Below are 23464 nucleotides of genomic sequence, written 5' to 3'. Positions count from 1 at the left end.
TGATATCTTCAATTTCTTTATTGGGAGTTTTAATGTTTTTATTTTAAAAGTTTTCACTTTTAGTAGCTTAGTTCCAGGATATCTTAATTTTTGAAGTTTAATTTCTTAATGTATGAAGCCATAATCATTTATTTACTTTGTAGGAGTGGGAGTTAATCTTAATGCTTCCAATATGTTAGGCAGGCACTCTGACTGGAGCTACATCCCAGCCCTCTTATCTTTAAATATATAGCTACTGGAAAGTTACCTGGAGCTGCTGTCTGTAGCTCACATATTTATTTTTGTTAGTGCTGATCTAGTCTTTATATTTTGTGTGTAAACCAAGGCTGAAGCCAGTCAGAAGAGAAAGCTAACAATTTCTGTGCTTTTAAGTGACCATAAGGAGTCATTATTGTTGGTTAGGGAGTGTTTGACTTTTGATAGAACTGGTTACTGAAAAAGGTCATCATTTGTAGGTGTCATAAATACAGTGTTGAGAATGGTACATTGGACAAACAACCCTGATCCGATGCTTTGCACGTATCACACAATTTTAAGAGGCAAATTCCTAACACCATGGTTATAAATATTAGCCTACTGTTTTAATAAAGTCCCCACTGCTTATTTTCTTCCTGGGATCTCTATGCAAGGCCATGGGAATGAAGTGTAGTATTAAATCAGAAGAAAGAATAAAAAAAATCAGGTTGCTCATAAACAAATTTCCTATGGATTCACCAAGAATTCAGCCAGAAAAGCTTCATTAAAAGTACCTTGCAGAATGGCTGTCCATGTGTAGCTCGGTGGTAGACACACTTCTTTGGAGAGGGGTCTAATTTGTTTCGAATAGGGATTACTGATCTCTGTGGACACAGTCAATCTATTTAACACGTTTTGCCAGAGATCAAGTAAATCATCATCCCTGGCCTAGGAAGCTGATGATGTAGTAAGGAGAAGTAGACTCATAAGAAGAAATGCCTGCAACGCTGGGCAGTAGTTTAAGCCCAGCACTAAGGAGGCAAAAGCAAGCAGATCAGTTTGAGGCCAGCTAGGTCTATACAGTCAGTCTCAGCATAGCCAGTGCTATATAATGAGACCTTGTTTTTTTTTTAAAAAAAAAAAAAAAAAAAATCCAAAGAAAGGAAAGCAGAAAAAATGAAAAAGAAATGCCTGCACATGTTTGTAGTGCTTTGATGAAAGAAGTTGTCATTAGACTTGTATCATATTTATAGACACAATCATAATGTGCTCTGAAATATAATCAATTGTTAACCTGAAGTTTTTTTAAAAAATTGAATATTTGTGTGATGCTGGAATTTTGGTGTTGAAGTGATCCTCCTACTTTAGTTTGATGAGAAACTGGGACTACAGGTGCATTCCACTGTGTCTAGTTAAGTAGAATAAATTATTTAACCTCCTGGAGAATCCCATGAGATCACAATTATTCTAAAATGCTACAGATATGCAACAAAAGACATAAGGTCTTAAGTGGTAGAGATATTGAGTGATGGAGATTGGATTAATATCTAACAAGATTTTTTCCTTTATTACTGGAAAAAAAATATGTGTATCTGCCACCTGGAATGCACATACACATGAAAAAAAGAATCCTTTCATATGCACGCACAAGATATCCTAGCCTTATTCTGGCTAGTCTCTTCATAGAGTAGATATAATCCAAAAATTTGTGACTATCTTTTTTATCATCTTGAAAAGTATAGAATTCTAATCTGTAACAGAATAGTAAAATACCTTATTGTCACTTTCAGTAGAAAAGCAGGGCATCAAGTGGAGGGATGGAGTTGCCATCCCACAGTCAAAAACTCTGAGCCAGCACTGTTCCTGTCTAAAAGACCTGCAGGGACAAAAATGGAGAAGAGCCTGAGGGAAAAGAGGTCCAGTGACAGGCTCAAATTGGGATCCAGCTCCAAGGCCTGACACTATTACTAATGCTATGATGTGCTTATAGACAGGATCCCTACATGGCTGCCCTCAGAGAGGCCCAACAAGCAGCTGACCATGACAGATACTTATACCTAACCAATGGGCTAATGTTAGGGACCCCTGTGGTTGAATTAGGTAAAGGCTGGAAGAAGTTGAGGAGGAGGGCAACCCAGTAGAGGAGGAGGAATACCAGCAGTCTCAACAAACCTGGACCCCTGAGATCTCTCAGACACTGAGCCACCAACTAGGCAGCAAACACTAGCTGGTCGGAGGCTCCTGCCACATATAGAGCAGAGGTCTGCCTGGTCTGGTCTCAGAGAAGAAATACCTAACCCTCCAGAGACTTGAGGCCCCAGGGAGTGAGGAAGTCTGGTGGGGTGGTGGTGGGAGGGTGGGGACATCCTCTTGGAGACTGGGAGGAGGTATGGGATGAGGAACAGTCAGAAGGTAGATGGGGAGGAGGATAACGACTGAATTGAAAAAAAATCAAAGAAGCCGGGCAGTGGTGGTGCACACCTTTAATCCTAGCACTTGGGAGGCAGACGCAGGGGGATTTCTGAGTTCAAGGCCAGCCTGATCTACAGGGTGAGCTCCAGGACAGCCTGATCTACAGGGTGAGCTCCAGGACAGCCAGGACTACACAGAGAAATCCTGTCTCAAAAAAAAAAAAAAAAAAAAAAGAAAGAAAAAGAAAAAAGAAAAATAATCAAAGAATAAAAAAATACCTTTTGTGATAATGTGCACAAACAAAATGAAGATAGTCCCTTCAGTGTCCAGTTCCTGATTCCAATTCACTTCTGAGCATATACTGTATACCTGTCTTTTTCTTTTCCACAAAAAGAAAACACGATGGGGAATATACAACTTTTAAAGGTACATGACTTATTGCTCAATAGTATAATCATGGGGTAATGGCATAAATATTTCAAGTATACAATTTGGTTAATTATTGACATATGTCTACAATGTAAAACAGTTCTTGTAAAATCTTTAAGGAACATTCATGTCATACCTAAACATTTCTTTGTATCCTTTTTGTCTTTTCTGGCACTTGGTCTAATCCACCGACAACCACTTATCACTACAGATTCATTTTAATTTCATATAATTTTATATATTTAGAATAACACAATATGTCTGAATAATTGAGATTCATGTATCTAGATTGCTCTGTGCTTTGTACTATGTTTTTTTCACTTCCTTTATCTGGTGTGTAGTATTGCATGGCATGTATTGTCAATGTGTTGATCATTTATTGATGGATATTTGGATTGTTTCCAATTTTATCTACAAAAAATACATCTGTTAAAGATATCCACATACAACTTCTGTGTGAACAAAAGAAAACCTGGCTGTCCTTTCATTCAAGGGTTTCTGGGTCTGCAAACTGCCTCAAGTCTGTAAATTGTTTCACTGGTGAGATTCACTTTTGTCATGATTGAATGCAGCCTTTGTTTCATTTGTTTTCAAAATTTTCCATTTATATAGATCAAATAAAAATGTAGTAGGCCTCTTATCTGTTTCATACCTAGAAACACCATGATTGATCAGCCAGAATCAAATACAAGTCATGCCACCATAAAACTACGTCTGTCTGTGCTGACCATTATGGACATTGCTTTGTCTATGCTGCCCATGATAACTATGATCACCTTGCCTTTGGTGATTCAGTGCTGTCACCATACCCTCACTACTTCAGGTCCTAATCAAAGCCACTGCATTTATTTTATCCAACTGAGCATCAGAGTCTCCAATCCAGCTCTTCAGATGTGTTCATGCCCCTCTAGCCATTTTGTGCCTTATAGGATTAGTGAAGGTCATATCTTCTGGGCCTTCCCATTATGGAAGATTAGGTTTTATACCTCAAACCCACTCTACCATTGCAATTTCCCTGAGCCGTAAAATCATCAACATTAAGTCAAAGGATATCACACACCTATAACTCCTTTTCAATAGGCCATTGTTTTGACAAATGTTTTAGCCAATCATTCAAACAAACTTTGAACACCTCCCGCCACCCCTTTTAACTGTGCAAGTCTCCATATGAAACCTAGACTCTCCACTCAGAGGACCCATATTAACAAACTCAGACTGATCCAGTATTGTGTTCCTTCCAGCATTATCCCAACACCCTTAAAATCCATTCTCACACATATTCTTGAATGAATGAGCAAACTCATTAAGCTCTTTATCCCTGTAGTGCACCTCCTCATGGAGTACACTTTCTGTCTCCCCTCTAGGAATCTGTTTAGCCTTTAATCTGGTGCTAGATCTAGAGGGAAGTATGGTGGGCCCTGAGGGATATCTGTATTGTCTTGCCTGGAATCTCCTCAGAGAAATTCACTCACTGCTGCTTTAGCAGACAGTGAAAGATTGATTAATTTCCTCCTTCAAGGTTGTAAAGTCATGGGGGGTGGGTTACATTCTCTGCTGATGGTGGAGAGATTACTTCCTCAGGTGAGATAAAGCCTTGAGATTCTGAAGGTTCAAAATTCTCAGCTTCATTATGGTTCTATACATCTCCATCCCCAGTTACACAATCCCCTTCTTTACCAATTAATACCCTTACTTTAACACCAACAGGCTCTGAGGCTGGGACTTAAATGTTCACTGTAATTCGGCCAACCTTATAATTAGGGCTTCTGTCTGATTTTGTGAAACTTGAGCTCTGTGGTTTCTGGAGAAAAGGTTCTCTTCCAGGGCACACTTAGAAACCTTTAGACTGTTAATGTGCATCTGGAGTTGGTCAGTTTTATCACTGAGTTCATTGTTGTCCTTCACCATATTCTAGGATGCTAGAAGTTGGTTAATTTTATCATAGAGCTCATTCTTCTCCTTTGTCAATTTAGCCGGAGATGCTAAGAGCAACTAACAAGATTATCATTTCCTCATTTTTCACAAATTGTCAAAAGTTTTATATGCACAGTCATCAAATGCATTGCCTCTCTCACAATTGGTGAATCAGAATAATCAAATGCGTTTATCTCCTTAAGTTTGTAAAATAGTTCACACCATGGGCTTTCAGTACCCTCTGAACTTTTGGGAGAGGCTTCAGTAACTCTAGGTGTTGGAAAATTAGGTGCTGTCTCGCTAATAGGTATTAACTTTGTGGTTACATATACAATAATTTTTGAATAAGCATAGAGGAAAAGCCAGAGAAGTCATCCCTGTTGACACAGGTGAACTTGTTTGAGTACACTGATAGGTCAAAGTAATAATGCATATCACATGTGTATTTTGTTACCATGTTTTTAGTTTGATAATTGTGACAGGGCTGTCTTTAGTGCTAGCAAACTTTTGTGTAGCTTCTTATTCCTCAGTTTGCCTAAAACCTATCACTATTTGGATTTCAATGTATGGAACATAAAATACAATGATAGCAATATTGAGATTTCAGACCCCAGAACAGTTTACTGATGGTGAAATGAAGTATTGGAAAACACATATCATTACAGTCTCTAGTCTCATCACTCTCTCAAAAATAGGGGGAAATCCCACGGTGATGAATTAGATTGGTTGCTAAGAAGGCTCTGGTATTTTCCAAGAAGGGGCCTAGAAATAATAAATAAATGGATAAATGAATTATTGTGTGTGTATTTGTATGGTTGTGAGAATGCAGCTGCTCATGTGACACTGTAAAGTGTCTTTGAAGTTAAGAAAGCTTCAATCCCACTTAAAAGGGGGAAGGAAATAATCATGGGAGGCAGAGGGTGGGAACCTAGGAGTGAGAGGGGACTGGAGGGGGAAGTGGGTAGAGGATCAGGTATGGGGTGGGGGGGGTGGGGGCAAGAGAGAAGCCCAGCAGAGTGAAAGGAAATATGCAGCCTCAGGTGATGGGAGGTGGGGAGACTCTCTAGAAAGTACCAGAGACCTGGGAGATGAGAAACAATCAGGACTCAGTGTGAGTGACCTTAAATGTAATGCCCTACAGTGGGAAAAGGGAACTTGAAGAGCCCAACTCCAGTAGATAGACAGGGCCTCAAGTGGAGGGATGGGTTGCCATCCCACAGTCAAAGTTTCTACCCCAGAATTGTTCCTGTCTAAAAGAACTACAGGGACAAAAATGGGGAAGAGACTAAAAGAAAGATTGTCCAGCCCAACTTGGGATCCATTTCATGGGGAGGCACCAAGGCCTGGCACCATTATTAATGCTATGGTGTATGTACAGACAGGAGCATAGCATGGCTTTTCTCTGAGAGGCCCAATCAGCAGCTGACTAAGACAGAAGCAGATAATTAAACAATCAACCATTGGACTGAAGTCAGGGACCCCTATGGTTGAATTAGGGAAAGGATGGAAGAAGCTGAAGAGGAGGGTGACCCCATAGGAAAACTTGCAGTCTCAACTACCTTGGGCCCCTGAGAACTCCCAGATACTGAGCCACTAACCAGGCAGCATAGAAGAGCTGGTCAGAGCACCCACACACTCCCACACACATACAGCAGAGAACTGCCTGGTCTGGCCTCAGTGGGAGAAGACACTCCTAAGAGAGACTTGAAGCCCCAGGATGAGGGAAGGCCTAGTGCTAGGGGAGCATCATCTCAGAGACAGGGGAGGAGGAATGGGATGAAGAACTATGGGAGGGCAGATGGGGTGGGGTGGCAACAGCTGGATTGATGATGATGATGATGATGATAATAATAATAAAGCAGTAGTTTTCTCACTCTACCACATGAGACTGGGAGTCCTGGGGATCACACTCAGGCCATCAAGTTTGGTGGCAGATACCTTAACTGCTGAGCCATCTTACCAGCTTGAGACTAGAGCTTTACGTAGAAATGATGAAGTCGTCTAAAATGATAGATAGAAATGATGAAGGAAGAAATATAAGAAGGTGACCTGAAGCTTCAACTGTCAGGAAGGCGAATGATTAATGGAAAACAGGCAGGAGAAAGCTGAGTTGACTCTTTTTTTTTTTTTTTTTTTTAATTTTATTGGTTGAAGTCCAGGTTAATGGAATTAGAAGAAAAGAGCAAAGATTTAAGACTTATGAGTGTGGTCTCAGCAGAGAAGTAGTATAGCACAGATGTGAAGAATATGGGTACCAGAATCACAGTCCTTGCCATCCTGGGTCCTGCTTTAACCATTTACTAGTTCATAACCTTGGGCAACATGCTTAATTTATGGAGTAGCTCCAAGAGTACAGTGATTTCATAGCCCAGGGCTGGTGATAGTAGACACTCAGTAAAATGTTAATTGCTGTGTTTGTAGTTGTTTTTCCTCTTTTTTAATGTTTTGTATTCTAATAGGAAGAAAACATGAACTTTTCATTCCAGACCATTATAAGAGTTATGAACAATTAGGTGTATGAGCCTGCATCAGGCTTATTTTGGGGTTTTGGACCCACTAAGGTGATGAGACACCTCTTGCTCAAAATCTCCTTTGCTTGGTCTCTGGAGTGACTTTGTAGAAGCTGAAGTTATGGCTGGCAGGATGTACTTATGTACTTTGTGACTTCCTTGGAGAAGTCTATGCACTGCTGTCCCTTGATACTTGAGAGTTTTCACTTCTGCCTCCTGGACACTAGAAGCCATGTGGGCTCACACCCAAGTGTCCTGCTTCCAAAGGCTCCAGGGCCACTTGGCAGTCATCCTGCTTCCGGGCCCAGCCTTGCCTCTCTTTGGCCGAGTGTTCAACTCGGACCCCACACACTGTCCTAGCCCCAGCCTCCGCGCAGGCGCCGCCAGGGCCACCCCTGCCGCCATGTTTCCCCCGCCCACACACTCCCCTCCCACCATTCTCCGTCCCCTCCCCTCCCCAGCTGGGCTCCGGGTCCCCTCCCTTATCCCCCACCCCCTGGTGAGGTCAGGCGGAGGCTCTGCCGCTGCGGCCGCAGCAGCTCAGCTCCCATTCCCAGGCAGCCTGGAACAGGGACTTTGGCAAATAACTGGAGCGGCGTTCGGGTTAGGGTAAGCAATCTCCCACTGCCTGAAGACTGGGCGAAGTGGCCAGGGTGACCAGGGGGAGCAGTGGTGCGGGTGCCTGTGCCTCTCAGCAGGAGAAGACCCGGGCTGCGCTGCGCGCCTCCCTCTTTGGCCTCTGGGCGCAGCTGCTCTCGGAGGAGCGGCTGGGTGCAGGGACTCGGCAAACAAGGTGAGGCAGGATCCTGAAGTCACGGGGGCTCCACGAGCTTCCCCGCCTTCTGCAGGACTAGGAGTTGGGATCTGCACCGAAACGGCGAGGCGGGGAACCCTCTTGCTCTATCTCCACGCTTTGCACTTGCAGATCCCTTTGGCTCCACCAGAAGCTTGGGTACCTCTAGGATCCTAGTCAGAACTCAGTTTTCCTGTGCTTCTTTGTCATCCCTCCAGGATCTCTGGGTTCCTCTATCGCTTCCCTGATCCTGTGGGGTTCCTCTGTCAACCTCAGCCTCACGGTCTCTTGGCCTCTAACACTTTCTACTTTGTGCTTCCTAATCCATCAGGCTTTCAGAATCATAACTTGAGAGACTCCGCTGTTTTCTCCCCAGTCAAGAACACTTTTTCTCCCCTTCCTTCTGAGCTTTTAACTTAGTTCTGAATGCCTTTGGCTCTGAATTTCATGACTTTTTTTTCCTTTTTTTTTTTTTTTAAATCACAGTTGACGAATGGTTTTCTTGGAGGCTTACAGGGTTTAAGCCTATCGTTTACAGAAGAAAAAGATTGAACAATTTCTTTATTAGATACCATTTAATAAGCATCTGTTGAGGAATTTTAAGATTTCTTTCTAGGTTTTAATAGCCTAGTCTAAAATCCAGCCACTTAAAATGCGTGTATGTATGGTTGTATGCATTACTCTTTCATAGGCTAGACTGAAGGAGGTCTGGTGGGGTTTGTAAACCTGGCTTCATTTCTCTATCTATAAATTAGGATGTTCATCATTTAAACGTACTTAGAGGATGACTTTAGATTTTGGGAGCAAGTCACACAACTTAGTTCTAGGCTGGTTACTAAGCACACTGAATAAGAACTGAGAGGCCTTGGGGTTTAAAACTATCTCTGTTAGGAGGGTACCTGCCTTTTTTAACAGAAGCCACAGTTTCATATAGTACATTTTAGAACCTCATAATTCTTTAGAAAGCAATCAAACCAAACCCAAGCCCACTAGTTTTCGCCGTTTCACTTTCTTGCCCATGTAGTTGCCATGTTAGTTCCTGCACTGGGCTTCATTTGCTCATTTCCACGCTGTAATTAGTGTGAGGAAAATTGAATGGAGAAGCTGAAAGTGGAGGCAGATACCAGTGAATGAGCACATGCTGACGTATGCAGCTGTGTTTTTAGAAATAGGCTTTATCTAGTGCTCCAACTTGAAAGCTAAGAAAAATGAGTTAAAACAGTTATGACATCATTTTATATCTAAAAATATTAGCTCCTTTAACCACAAGTCCTTACACTTAACAGTGATAGACTTGTTTGCTTAATGTGTGATCAGGTGCTGTCTTTGACACAACAATTCCCTAATTGGCAACAGTCTCAGAAGCAACCACATTGAGAATAAAGATGGTGACTACGTTTCACTCTCCTGGTAGCAATTTTGAGGTCTGGTAGTGTAGCAATGAGAAGAGTTTCTGCTGCAATATCAAATTATACATTTGTAAATAGACAGGACCTTCAAAAGCTCAGTATTTTTAATCTGCCATTTTTATAAGCAAATATTAAACCATGTGGTGTGGTTCTATCAGTTTTAGTCAGTGTTTTGAAGAAAGTAATTTTCATAAGAGCAGTAAAGGATATCAATTATTTTAGTTCAGTAAGTTGCCTATGATACCTCCTTTTCCAATGAATTTCTAGAGTTCACGTTAGTTCTATTTAAAAAAATGGAAGACGGGTGGTGGTGGTGGTGGTGGTGGTAGTGGTGCCTGCCTTCAAACCTAGAATTCAGGAGGTGGACGCAGGCAGATCTCCATGAGTTCAAGACCACCCTGGTCTACAGATCTAGTTTCAGGACACCCACAGCTACACAGAGAAACCCTGCCCTCCACCAAAAAACAAAAGCAAACTAAAAAGGTAGATGATAGAGAAAGGGTACTTATTTTAGTAAGCCCACCATTTTAATTTTGGGGGGCAACCTATTTTTGAGACATATATTTTGTTTGTTTTCCCTTTGAGATTTTTATTATTAAGCCCAAGCTAACATTGCCACTGATGTGACTTTATAATGAAAAGCTATTAATTTTTGCCTGGAAGATTTTTTTAAAAAGTAAGTTAGCCATAAGCATTTTTTCTCTGAATTTTCAATATTTGGAGATTGTTTGATACACTTAGGAATTACTACACTGAATATTTCTGTTTCATTAAAAATTATAAATGGGCCTCACACAGCCCATGCTGGCCTCAGGTTTGATATGTAGCTGAGGGAGGATGACCATGACGATGTAATCCTGTGATTTCAGTTCTTGGATCACATACCACAGATCCAGCTCAGGCAGATGGTACTAAATCTAACTTCAATGTCTGCCCATATTTCTGTTTTCTTTTATGTTTATATTATGTTCATTAATTTGATTTGCAGTCCTGAAATGAGATTAACATAAATATTCAAATTGTTTGGCTTGTGGTATTTAATATATTATTAAAATCTTTTCAGCATCTTGTTATGGGTGTAATCCTCTTGTTTATTTCTCTAAAATGATAACAACTCGGTAGAAATCATATTTTAAGAAAGCATACAAACCATGTGAAAAAATGAACAGCCTAGTAAACTTTTTTAAAGTAGAGAAAATAATTTTCTCAGAGTTAGAGATATTTATAGCAAGGAGGTTTTTAAGTATTACTAAATAAGTTAATATTTCTTGGCATAAAATCTGTTGAAAGCCTCCCATCTTCCAAGGCTCTGTATATTAGCCACAGTATAAAAACCTTGTAAGTCAGTATTCATATAGATTGTAAAAAGAGCAGTAAAGAAAATACACAGACTATAGAAAACTCAAAAACACCTAGCTCCACACGGGTGGTGTATGGTGGTTAATGTTTGTTGTCAACTTATCTGGATTAAGAAATATCCAGAGAGTCAGTAAAACATTGCTTTGGGTGTGTCAGTAAGAGTGTTCTAGAATAGTGTCTGAATCTGGGTGGACTAGGTAAGGAAGACCTGCCCTCAGAGTGGGTGGGTACCATCCAATTGGCTGCAGAGAGCAGATAAAAGACAGTGAAGAGCTCCGCTTCGTCCCTTGCTGCCTTGAGCTTTGGACCTAGGCTCTGCTCTTAACCAGTGGCCCCTTAGGCTCTTAGGCTTTTGGCCTTCCTTAAACTGAGAGTTTCACTCTTATTTTCCCTAGTTCTGAGGCCTTCAGACTGGGACTGATCTCCACCGCCAGCATCTCCAGCTTTCAGACTGCTGTGGGACGCGACTGCCGTGGGACATCTCTGTTGCCGCGACTCTGTAAGTCAAATAATTCCCTTCTATATCTCCCCTTTTAGATTTACTCGAGTCTTCTATTGGTTCTGTATCTCTCTCGGGAAGACTAGTAACTATATAGCTTTTTAGTGAAGGGGTGATTTTGGAGCACAACCTAAAAAGAAGAGGGAATGAGTTTGCTTTCTTAAATTCCGGGAACACACCTGGCCTGGTGACACAGGCCTTTATCTTTAATCTCAGCACTCTGGAGACAGGGAGTCGGATCTCCGTGAGTTTGAAGCAAGCCTGGTCTACATAATTCCAGGCAACCAAAGTTACACAGTAAAGCTCTATTTTTTAAAAAAATCTGGGAACACATTCTCCAGCGGACATTCAGACATAGGATTCATGAAGAACAGGAAGTTGGTGTGCTGAGAGAGCTTAGAGAATGTTCGAGATAATCGATACATAGGATTTGGAAGTCCTCGGAACAATGAAAAGCCATTAGGGAATTTGAAATTGTTGGCTGAAAAAAAAATGTAACTTAAAAGCAACAGTGTCAACCAGCCAGACCCCCAACTCGGACCTCCCGAGGTCTCGACCCCTAACCAAAGAGTACACATGGACCCATGGCTCCAGCTGCGTATGTGGCAGGGGATGGCCTTGTTGGACATCAGTGGGAGGAGCAGCCCTTAGTCCTGTGGGGGTTCGATGCCCTAGTGTAGGGGAATTCCAAGGCAGGAAGATGGGAGGGCGTAGGTGGGTGAGGGAGCACCTTCTTAGAGGCATGGGGAGGGGGATGGGATAAGGAGCTTGGGGCGGGGGTGGGGGGAGGGACCAGGAAAGAGGATAACATTTGATATGTAAATACATAAAATATCCAATAAAAATACATGTTTTACAGAGTATTAAATTGAATACCTGGCTCAGTCATTTACATTAATACCCAAGAATGAAAACTTTGAAAAGTTTGTTAAATTAGCTACGTGATTCAGTTCTACTCTGTTTAGATAAGGGACTGGAGTTTAGAAACTCTGAGGTGTGTTCAAAGCAGGTCAAGCAGTCCCCTTGCCGCTGGCAAATTGTCCTCTGTGCTGCAAGGTAAGTTGTCAACAAGAGAGCTTTGCCAGACCTCGTGGCGGAGGCCTATAATTGAAGCCCTGCGGAGGCAGAGACAGGCAGATGTCTGTTCTAGGGCTGAGATGTTGTCTCAGAACAAAGGCTGAAAAACCAGAAACCCCACCAACCACATTCCAACAGACCATTGTGCTATTTTAAGAGTTTGTTTTTCCATGACTGATCTGTTAATTTCTTAGAAATATATTTCTTTTGGAAGGCTGGAAATTTCATTTATACACAAAGGAATTGTTTGGGTTTTTTAAAATATCATTTGGACTTTTAAGAGATATTTGTTATGTCTTTTTAGCTGTTGCCCCTGTAACATTTTCATATCTCTGTTCCTCTATGCTTTGAGTATAGGTTGTCTTAAGGGCTTCGTGTTTAAATTGGATTTTATTTCTCTAAGCCTTTTGTTAAAAGCAATCCAGATTTGATGTGATTTTCTTTTCTTTTTGGTCCCAAATAAGAAGGAGTATGGTTATTAACATCCCATAGGAGTCAATTCTAGTGTTTACAGGAGTATTTCTTATCAAATGACCTCTAGCGCCTCCTGTAGGTCCAAGTTCCAATTCCTTAACTGAGCAAGCCCAGATCTTTACTGACTTGTCTCTCCAGATTTTCCAACATTTTTATTGTTGTGGTTTATAAAAAAAGAAAAGGAAGCCAGGGATATGTTTGGTAGAGGCACGGTATGGTGCGGAGGGCAGAGGAAGGGAGTGCCTTTGCGGCCCATGCTGAAGCATCCCTTCCCCCACTGAGTGACCAGCCACATGACAGATATAGTTATAGTATGGAGTAGAGTTTATTTAGCATCAGGAGGGGAGTTAGAGATAGAGAAAGGCAGAGAAAAAGGCAAAGAGAGGGAGAAAGGGAGAGGCCGGCCATGAACACGTGGAGGGGGGGAGGGGAATGGAGAGAGAAGGGACAGAGATGGAAGTGGATAGAGGAGACTAAGAGAGAGAAGAGGGGCAAACAGCCCCTTTATACTGAGTTTCCAGGTAACTGTGGGGTGGAGCCTAGAAGAAATGCTAACATTTATTATTCTCATATAGATTTCTTTTGGTTTCAAGAGGTATTCCCAATATGGGACTTTTGTGTTTATAATTCATTTTTTAAATTGTTTTTCTCTGTCATTTCAAATCTCAGCACTGTTGAAGGAGTACTTTAAATAATCAGGTGAGTAGTAGTCATCAACTTGCCCTATTGAGTCATCATTAAGCTTATTTGATACCTGGCTGTCTCTACACTTGCTGCTGCTTCTGTGAAGGTGACCTGGACCTCATCTGTTTGCCGGTTGTTGGTATCCCAAGCACCAAGCCCATGATTTATCCTTTCTAGTTACTTAATAATGAATAATGCCTTGTGATGGTTCTCCTGTTATATTTGCATACCATATCGCTTAATACTGCTTTGCCTTGTACATATGTCTCTGGTATTCTAAAGCAGACTACAGAAGAGTTTATTTATGAAGCATAATCTTTGAGAACATAAACACTGTAGCTAGGCAGCTTGAGTTCTAATTCTATCTAGGATACTTAGTAGCTAGGGGCTGTGGAGTGAGGGAGTACCATAAATACACCCCAGTTCTTCATTAAAGTAGGGGAAACTAAATGTACCCCTTTTGATATTTTAAAGTTTAAATGAATTGGCTAGACTCACGATTGATTTGAAAATTTCAGATTTCTAAAGCTGGAAAAGTTGATAAAACTTTTATTTGCTAAGTTAGGTGCTAAAACTCAAGTCGTAACAAAATATAACTTTTAAATATTAAAGTCTTCTCTTTAGTGTTAGACTGTATCTTTACTCTAGAATTAGTAATATGTTTAGGAAATAGTACTGCAGACTCTAGTGGAGTATTACATTATATACAGTGATACAGGTTATTGCCTATCTGAAAGGATGGACATTTCTGAATTGGGATTCTTTCTGGCACTAAGATTTTTAGGATAAGAGATTGTACACCTTGTCTCCTCACAGTAAAGTCCTTACAGCAGAGCTCTGCACATATTAATAGTATGCTGTTGCTGTGGGTAGTGGAGATTAGGGAGGTAAATAAATTACCTCATCTTCTCAGTACCTTGCTCATAATGGTTATCATGTAAATTGTTACCTCATAAATACATGCCGATTTATTCACACAACTCTCAATAGTGAGGGCTGTCTGTCTGCTCCTTATATCAGAGGAAAGCAGATATAGCAGAGTTACACAATTGAAATTAGCCAAAACCCTGATCTGTCAGTACTGGTACTTGGTACTTGATCAATTGTCTAGGACCATGTTTATAGAGTATTTTTGTGGATTTGTTTGTTATTTAAATATCCTATGCTTTCTTACAACAAGGGAGTCTTTTGTGGGATCAGAATTCAATTAAGATGTATTTATTCTGATTATATACTCATTGTTGCAATTTCTAAACATTTATTAAACTCATAATATATAGTAAGAATCTGTATTAAAAACAGAAGAAAGATACCAAATGATTGGAACATAATCCCTAGTCCAGAACTATTTATAGTTACATAGGAACATGAGTGTTCAATATAATTCTTGATTTTTCTCTTTAATCTTTAAGTATTAAAAACATGCAAAAGAAGACCTAACTGACCTTAGTGTCTATTACGTGAATCTTTATTGATCATAACCCTCTCTTAGCTACATAATATCTTTGCAGCCATTTTATTCTAAGTTGACTGAATGTGGGGCTCCCCCTTCTCTGAGGAGAAAGGAAAGTGGTAATGTGGGGAGGGACAGTACTGAGAAGAGAGGGAGGGGCTATGATTGGGATATAAAATGAATAAAAAAATTTTGGAAAGAAACTCAAGTGAAAGAAGAGAATTTGTTTCTTAATAACTTAAATATGTGCTGATCAATAGGATAGATAATTATTTATACAAGGTATCAAGTAATTATAAAACCTAACTAATGAAGACTGTACATTTTATTAAAGTTATCTTACATTAAAAAACTAGTTTGAAAGATCATTCTTATTTATACTTGACAATCATTAATGGAATATTTTATTTATCCTTTCAATTTTGGTGATGCTATTTATAATTGTATGGCTCAGTGGATGTTTTCCTGGAATGTTCTTTGAATTGAATTTGAGCCCTTTTTCTGCCAATTAATTCAACTAATAGATATGAAATATGTGCAGTGTATCTCAGGTATTATTTATTTATTTATTTTTACTTATTCACTTTACATCCTGCTCATTGCCCCCTCCTGGTTACCCTCTCCTACAATTCTTCCCCCATCCTCCCTCCTCTTTTCCTCTGAGAGGGTAGGTACCCCCTAACCCTGGCACTTCAAGTCTCTTCATGGCTAGGCACACCCTTTCCCACTGAGGCCAGACAAGGCAGCCCAGCTAGCAGAACATAACCCAAGTACAGGCAAGAGCTTTTGGGATAGTCCTCGTTCCAGTTGTTCAGGCCCCGCATGAGGGTCAAGCTGTACAACTGCTACATATGAGTGGGAAGGCCTAGGTCCAGCTGTGTATGTTCTTTGGTTGGTGGTTCAGTCTCTGAGAGCCCCAAGGGTTCAGGTTAGTTGATTCTTTTGCTCTTCTTCTGGAATTCCTATTGCCTTAGGGGCTGCATTCCTTCCTCCTATTCTTCCAAAAGAGTCTCCAAGCTCCATCTACTGTTTGACTGTGGGTGACTGCCTTTGTGTGAGTCAGCTGCTGGGTGGAGTTTCTCAGAGGACAGCCATGCTAGGCTCCTGTCTGCAAGCAGAACAGATTATCATTAATAGCATCAGGAATTGGTGCTTGCCCATGGGATGGGTCTCAAGTTGGGCTGGTTATTGATTGGCCATTCCCTTAGTCTCTTCTCCATCCCTAATCATTGCATTTCTTGTAGACATGTTAAGTTTTGGATTGAAAGTTTTGTGGGTAGGTTAATGTCCCTATCACTCCACTAGAGTTCCTGCCTGGCCACAGGAGACAACCTCCCCAGGCTCTATATCTCCAGTGTTGTGAGTCACAGCTAAGGACATCCCCATTGATTCCTGGGTACTTCCCTTATCCCAGGACTCTGTCTTGTCCTGGAGATGTCTTCTACCCCCACCCCTATCAGTTGCATATTTCTAATCATTCTCATCGCCATCTGGCCATGTCTCTTGTCCCTCTGTAAATCTGATTTTGAACCCCTCCATTCCCCTCATCTCCCACCCAGTTCCTTCCCTCTCTGCCTCTTATGACTATTTTATTCTTCCTGCTAAGTGAGATTCAAGCATCCTTGCTTATGCCTTCCTTCTTGTTTAGCTTCTTTGGGTCTGTGGAGTTTAGCATGGTTATCTGATGATATCTTATGTTTAATATTAACTTATAAGTGAGTAAATATCATGCATATCCTTTTGGGACTGGGTTACCTCACTCAGGATGATAGTCTCACATTGCATTCATTTGCCCGAAAAATTCATATCTTTGTTTTTAATAACTGAATAGTATCCCACTGTGTAGATTATCACATTTTCTTTATGCACTCTTCAGTTGAGGGACATCTAGGTTGTTTCCAGTTTATGGCTATTATAAATAAGGCTGCTATGAACATAGTGGAGCATGTGTCCTTGTGATATGGAGGAACATCTTTTGGGTATATGCCCAGGAGTGGTATAGCTGGGTCTTGAGGTAGAACTGTTCACAGTTTTCTGAGAAACAATCTCAGGCATTATTCTAACCCAGCAGTTTGCAACCTGTGAACCACAACCCCTCTAGGGGATTGCTTATCAGATATCCTGTGTGTGAGATGTTTACATTATGATTCATAACAGTAGATAAGTTACAGTTATGAAGTAGCAATGAAAATTTCATAGTTGGGGATCATCACAACATAAAGAACTATATTAAAGAGTCACAGCATCTCTCAGGAAGGTTGAGAGCCACTGTAGTCTGACCTAAACATACAGAATATGTATTCATTGTTCTTTCCCATACTCCAGCTTCCTCAAACTGGAGGACAGAAGGGGGCATTGGATAGGCCAGTAGGGGGCTTCGGAAGGTTAGAAGAGGGCATTGAATCCCTAGTAACTCCAGTTACAAGTGATTGTGTGAGTGTTGGGAATTGAATCTTGTTCCTCTAGAAGAGTATTCTGTAATTTTAACCAGTGAGCCTTCTGTCTAGCCAAGTTTATATTTTATGAACCACATATTTTATATAAAGATTTCAGGAGAAGATTAACTGTTTTTTAAATTTACATATATGAAAATACTAACACAAACTCAGATATACATTGTACCTCGAAATGTAATATTCATGTGAAAATTTAAGTTAAACCCCAATATTTCATAGTCAGTCTCTCCAGGGACAGTTTTAAGTGTGCAGTTACCCCGCAAAGGTTATTGAGGCCATATTAGATGTGCTAGAATCTGTTCCTTTAAGTTAAATACTCATGTAGTTCATTAAATATCCATCATGACCTGTCAAAACATCATTGGTGCTGGTTGCTTGATAATGGCCAGAATGTTAACATGTTTTGAATTCCTAACATTGGTGGGTAAGAACTAAGACTGACAGTGATGGATTAGCCAAGGAACTGATATCTCCAGAAGAGAGATTATTAGAACACAGTGAGCACAAACTTAAACTACACAGTTGATAGGTCAGAGCTGTGGCCCATAGTGTGAGCACTTGCTGATTTGAAGTTATTGTTGCTAAGTTTAAGTTGTCTTTTTTTTTACAACACATTAAGTATACAATGTGTTAACTGCTGACTACTGGCATATTTGAAGCTAGATCAAAGTTAAGGGTCGCCTTGACTCTGATTTAAAAAAGTTTTCTACCACTTCAGATGGTTTGGGAAATAGGGCAGCAGTGCTTGTTACAGTGCAGTAGTTTAATTTGCTACAAATGAGAAAGATTTAAAAAATAAAAAAGCAAGTGTGACAAAAAGGGGGTTGAAAGTAAATGGGACAAGTCAGACAGTAAACCTTTCAACTGTCATCATTGCTGTTCCACTTATAGTTCTTTCTCATGCCAGATGCAGTTCCTGGGACTTGACATCCCTGTGCTGTTGTGTTAGTGCTGAAAGCCTGTAAAAACCATGCGTATAGAAGATGGTGATTAAGGCAAAGCCTTTGTGATCTACAAGGGAGGGGCTTCATAGTCTATTTAGTCAAAGTGGGTTAGAGAGTTGTGCTTTTTGGATCTGCTTTACAAAAAAAATAAGCAAACATTACTAAAGATTTGGGACGTTTATTGTTCTACTCACAGGTAATACTAAGTGGGAAGACAGTGGAGAGTGGTAATCGCTGAAGAGTTTAGGCCCTAAAATCACAGGCTTGGGTTCAAATCTTGACTCTTCATGTTCGAGTTGTGATTTGGGGTGAATTATTTCATTTCTGTGAACCTTAATTTTCTCTTGTAAAATATCTGACTTACTTGAAGTATTAAATAAGAAATACAGTGGTGGCGCACGCCTTTAATCCCAGCACTCAGGAGGCAGAGGCAGGCAGATCTCTGAGTTTGAGGCCAGCCTGGTCTACAGAGTGAGTTCTGGGACAGCTGGAGCTACACAGAGAAACCCTGTCTCAAAACTCCCCAAAATGAAACAAACAACAGCCACCACCACAAAGAAATGCTCATAAAGCTCCCAGCATCGTTCACGTCATACAATGCAAAGAGCTACTATTTTTGATTGGTTTGTTTTCATTTTCTTAAGACGGTTTTCACTCTGTAGTGTATACTGGCCACAAATTCTTGATTGTAGTTCTTGCTGCCCTTCAACTTGGGAATAGTCCTCTTATCTCTGCATCCTTAATTCTTCAGTTTTAGAGATGTACTACCATACGTGGTTAGCTATGCTAGCTATTCTTTGTGCTAGCTCTTCCTAGATTAGTGGCTGAATTAGTTGAAACTATGCCCAAACATGCAAGCACTGCCATTAATACATGGAACAGAAATATGAGAGATAATTGTGTCTTTTGTGTTTACGATAGCCTAATACTAGCTAAAAGACCATTTTAATATATTTAGAATGACATCAATTTCCTGACAGACATGAAATTTATGGTAAGTGTATGATACTTTATTCAAGTATATATTACTTTTTACTTTTTTATTTCTTATGATAAGTTGTCATTACTCATTTGTGTTTGAAAGTTCCATTTTTTGTCTTTTAGTCTTTTATTGACATTCTTATTAAGCTTGCAAAATAATGTTTTTCATTATATTTTCTACGTCTATATCATTGTATTGTGATTGGATTGTGTTCATATTTACCTTCTATTAACTTAGCTTATCTACTCGCTCCCTTCTTACTGCTCTCCTTCCTCTTCCCAAATATCATATATTAAATCTAGTTCTCATATGAGACAGAACATGCGACATTTATTTTCTTCCCCAATTACTCTCTCTCTCTCTCTCTCTCTCATTCTCACTTCTCTTCCTTTGGAACACTCCCTCTCCCTTTGTAATCTTTTGTTGTGAGTGTGTGTGTCTGTTCCTTCATATGAGAATAAATGAGAAATTTTGTCTTGTTTATGGCTTATTTCTGTGTGTGTCTATATATGTAAGTATGTGTATATGAGTGCCTAAAGAGGTCAGAAGAATGCCTAGACTCTTGGGGCTGAAGTTACAGGAAGTTCTGACTTCCAATGTGGGTGCTAAGGATGGAACTCCAGTCTTTTGGAAAAGTAGCAAATGCTTTTAACCACTAATCAATCTTTCTAGTTCCCCTCGCTTGCTTTACTTAAGATTATCATCTCTAGTTCCAAGTATTTACTTATAAATGATGTAATTTCGTGCGTATATATGCTACCATTTCTTCATTTTAAAACGTATGTGTCTGTCTCTCTTCCTGTCTATCCTGAACTCTGGAGTTATAGCTTGCTGTGAGCCACCAAATGTTGATTCTAAGAAATGAACATAGATCCTCTGTAAAAGTTGTATGTGCTCTTAGCCATTGTTCCATCTCTTTAGCCCCCAGTACACACCTTTTAGATTCAATTTTTATTGGCATATTGATCATATATAGTTATTCGTGATGCCCTAGGTTTTTATTTTCAGCACTGCAAAAATGAAAAAAGTAATTTTGGAAAAATTAGTTTTATTATACCCGTAGAGAAGTAGTTTAACTGTTAAGAAATCAAAATGCCTTTTATCATAGACCATGTTTTCTTTCTGCTAAAAAGAATTTATTGTTGCTGCAAAGGGGTCAGTGAGCTAGGCAGTAGAAAGAATGTTACCTGTAACAGAGCATTTTCCTTTTGAAGTATAGTTACAATCATTTAATCTTTTATCTTTGTGGAATATATAGTGAGTTTGAGTTACTTGCTATGAGGAACAGCTAGGAGTTGAATATGTTTCATTTCAAAACTAGAGGTAACGCACTAATCATATAAGAAGCTCTTGCAGGGCTGTAGTAGAGCACACCTTTAATCCCAGCACTCAGGAGGCAGAGGCAGGCAGATCTCTGTGAGTTTGAGCCCAGCCTAGTCTACAGTGCAAGGTCTAGGACACCTAGTGTTGAGGCCCGCACTGCCCCACGCTTTGGGGCTAAGTGCTCTGGTCCAAGCAGATCAGACAACAGGGTCTAGCAAGAGAGAGAGTGGGGATGGAGGGGAAGAGACTCGAAGAACGGAGACAAGCCAGAGTGTGTGACCAAGTCTCATTTATTGCAAGGCAATCCTGGGTATTTATAAGCACAAGCAGGGGAACACAGCTGAAGACACTTTACCATGTGCACCTTGCAGCTGGGGTCAACTAAACAACAAAACAAGATGTGTGGGATAAACAAGATGTTTATCAGAGTGTGCTCAGCTGCTGTAGGCTGTTGAAAAACAAGTCTCTTGTCAGGGTATATGGCTTGAGATGGCTGCAAAGATGATAGCCGCTTTCTGCTAGGAGTTGGCTCCCAACAAGCTATGGCCAGACAGAGAAACTCTATCCTGCCCCCCCCCCAAAAAAAAAAAGTAAGAAAAGAAGAGGAAGCAGAGGAAGCAGCAGCAGCTCTTTAGCCCAAGGATCGTTTTACTAGCTTTAGTTTTTTAATTAACAAATTGAAAGTAAAAGAGCAGCAGTAGAAATACCAGCCACCATATCTCTACACTTTCTTACACAGTTTGGTATTTATTAAAATGAGTTTTGGATAGACTAAGAATTTTTTTCAAGTGCCTTTTGGCATCACACAGGTGAAATATCCATTTAAACATTAATGAACAGGAATTTGCCTAACAATAACTTGTAAAGCAATCTTCTTTAAAATAAAATGCACCCACTATTTGGAAATAGCTTACAGTCTAGCCAGGGACCACTGAGACTATGAAATAATTTGATGTCCACTAGGGCTTATGATAGTGCAAATTATTGAATTGTTCTAATATGTATCATGAGGTTGACATTATTTCAAGTACTTTCAATGTATTTACACATTTAATTTAAAACATAACAATGTAATGAGGTAAGGACTGTTGTTCCCATGTATAGAAGAGGAAGCGGAGGCATTATAAAGTTTAGAAACATTTCTGAAAGTATCATATCTAATAAACAGGATAGTTAAGCATAAAATTCATGCTAAGTTTTAAACTCATTTCTTTTCTGTCTGTGAAAGATGACACATAAGAGAGTGTGATAGCTAAGAAAGCATATAAAAATATATATTGAAAAATGCCAAGGAATGATCTGAGGAGAATGGTAGCAAGAATACTTTTCTATACTGATGGGATTTTGCATGCTGGTGCTCTTGGAAGCCAGAAGAGGGCTTCAGATTCCCTACAGATGATTGGGAGTTGCCACATAAGTGCTGAGACTTGAAAAAGGATCCTTTGAAAGAGCAGTAAGTGCTAGAATCTGTGGAGACATTCATGTAGATCTGTGACAAGATATTTTTAAGATGTTGCTTCTGAATGGGGGACTTACTGAAAAGTGAGGAAAACCTTTCTTAATATTTTCATACCCAATATTTTGAACTGCATTTGCATGTGTGTCTGTATGTCCATATTTGTGAATATTTTCAATGGTAGAAAATTGAGATGGCAAATAAGATGAAAAATCTTTTATTAATAGTCAGGAATCTCAGGGTGTCTGGACTTGTGTAAAGTCAAAAGCTTTGTGTTCCTTTTTAAAGATTTATTTATATTGTTTATTAATGCATGCGTGTGTGTGTGTGTGTGCATATGCCTACAGAGGCCAGAAGAGGGTGTCATATCTCTTAGAGCTGGAGTTACCACTGTTGGTGAGCCATGTGATGTGGGTGCTAAGATCTTGGTCCTCTGAAAGAAAAGCAAGTGTTTCTTAACCACTAAGAAATCTCACCAACCTCAAAACCTGTGTTTTTAAAAACAGCATAATCAACTAGGTCTGATAATGTATACATTTAATTCTAGCACTAGGGAAGCAGAGGCACACAGATTTCTGTGAGTTTGATGCAATCCTGGTCTACATAGGGAATTCTAGAACAGCCAGGGGTATATAGAGAGACCCTGTCTCAAAACAAACAAACAAACAAACAAAATATGTAATTGATATACCATATAAATTTAATTTATTTGAAATATATAATTCAGTGGTTTTACTGTATTCACTGTAGTTTTGTTTTATAACAAGGTTCTCACTATGTAGTTCTGTATGCCCTGGAGTTACTATGGCCAGCAGGCTGGCCTCAGTCTCACAAAGATCTGCTTGCCTCTCTCTCTGCCTCCTAAATGCTGGGATTCAAGGTGTAAGGCACCATGGTCAGCTATTCACTTTCCAACAATCACCAACGATCAGTTTTAGAATGTTTCATCTTCCCTGGATGAAAGTAGATTGCTCATTTATTCTACTGATTTGCCTATAAAAATATCTAGAGATATCTTCTCAGTGCAGTTCAGAAGCTGCATCCCCCCCCTACAGTCTAGTTCCAATTTCCTGTTAAATTACTTTTAATTTCATTTTGAACACTTATTCATTATTCAATGGATTATGGATTTTCGTTTAAACTGATTGTATTATTGTATTTGTCATAAACTTTTGATATTAGTACTAAACAAATGTAAGTCAGACTTGTCTTTAAAAACAAAACAAGTAGATTAACCCACTAGTATGAAGGGCTATCTTCTGCTCTGTGCATTCTTTATAATAAACCATAACTAGAAATAGCTGAGAAATGTTACGGGTGCTGGTATTTTAAGAT

At 39.8% G+C, this 23464-nt stretch overlaps 1 protein-coding gene and 1 long non-coding RNA gene across 4 annotated transcripts in view; one reads left to right on the top strand and one right to left on the bottom strand.

Annotated features, from left to right (window-relative positions):
• LOC143435601 (uncharacterized) overlaps positions 1-23464 on the bottom strand; it is an 88175-nt gene that overhangs the window by 9817 nt on the left and 54894 nt on the right. The window lies entirely within an intron of this gene.
• Klhl13 (kelch like family member 13) overlaps positions 7680-23464 on the top strand; it is a 128694-nt gene continuing 112909 nt past the window's right edge. For 2 of the 3 annotated variants that reach the window (XM_034485507.2, XM_034485502.2), the window contains exons 1-2: positions 7680-7829; positions 11177-11280. The gene's annotated coding sequence lies outside the window, so the exon portion shown is untranslated. Of the gene's footprint in view, positions 7830-7871; positions 8014-11176; positions 11281-23464 lie in introns of those variants that run through there. The other variant, XM_034485503.2, reaches the window with a different exon arrangement.

Source organism: Arvicanthis niloticus, chromosome X (genome assembly GCF_011762505.2).
Source record: "Arvicanthis niloticus isolate mArvNil1 chromosome X, mArvNil1.pat.X, whole genome shotgun sequence".
NCBI lineage: Eukaryota > Metazoa > Chordata > Mammalia > Rodentia > Muridae > Arvicanthis > Arvicanthis niloticus.
Note: the sequence above shows the minus strand (reverse complement) of the source record. Positions and strands in the feature narration are given on the sequence as shown.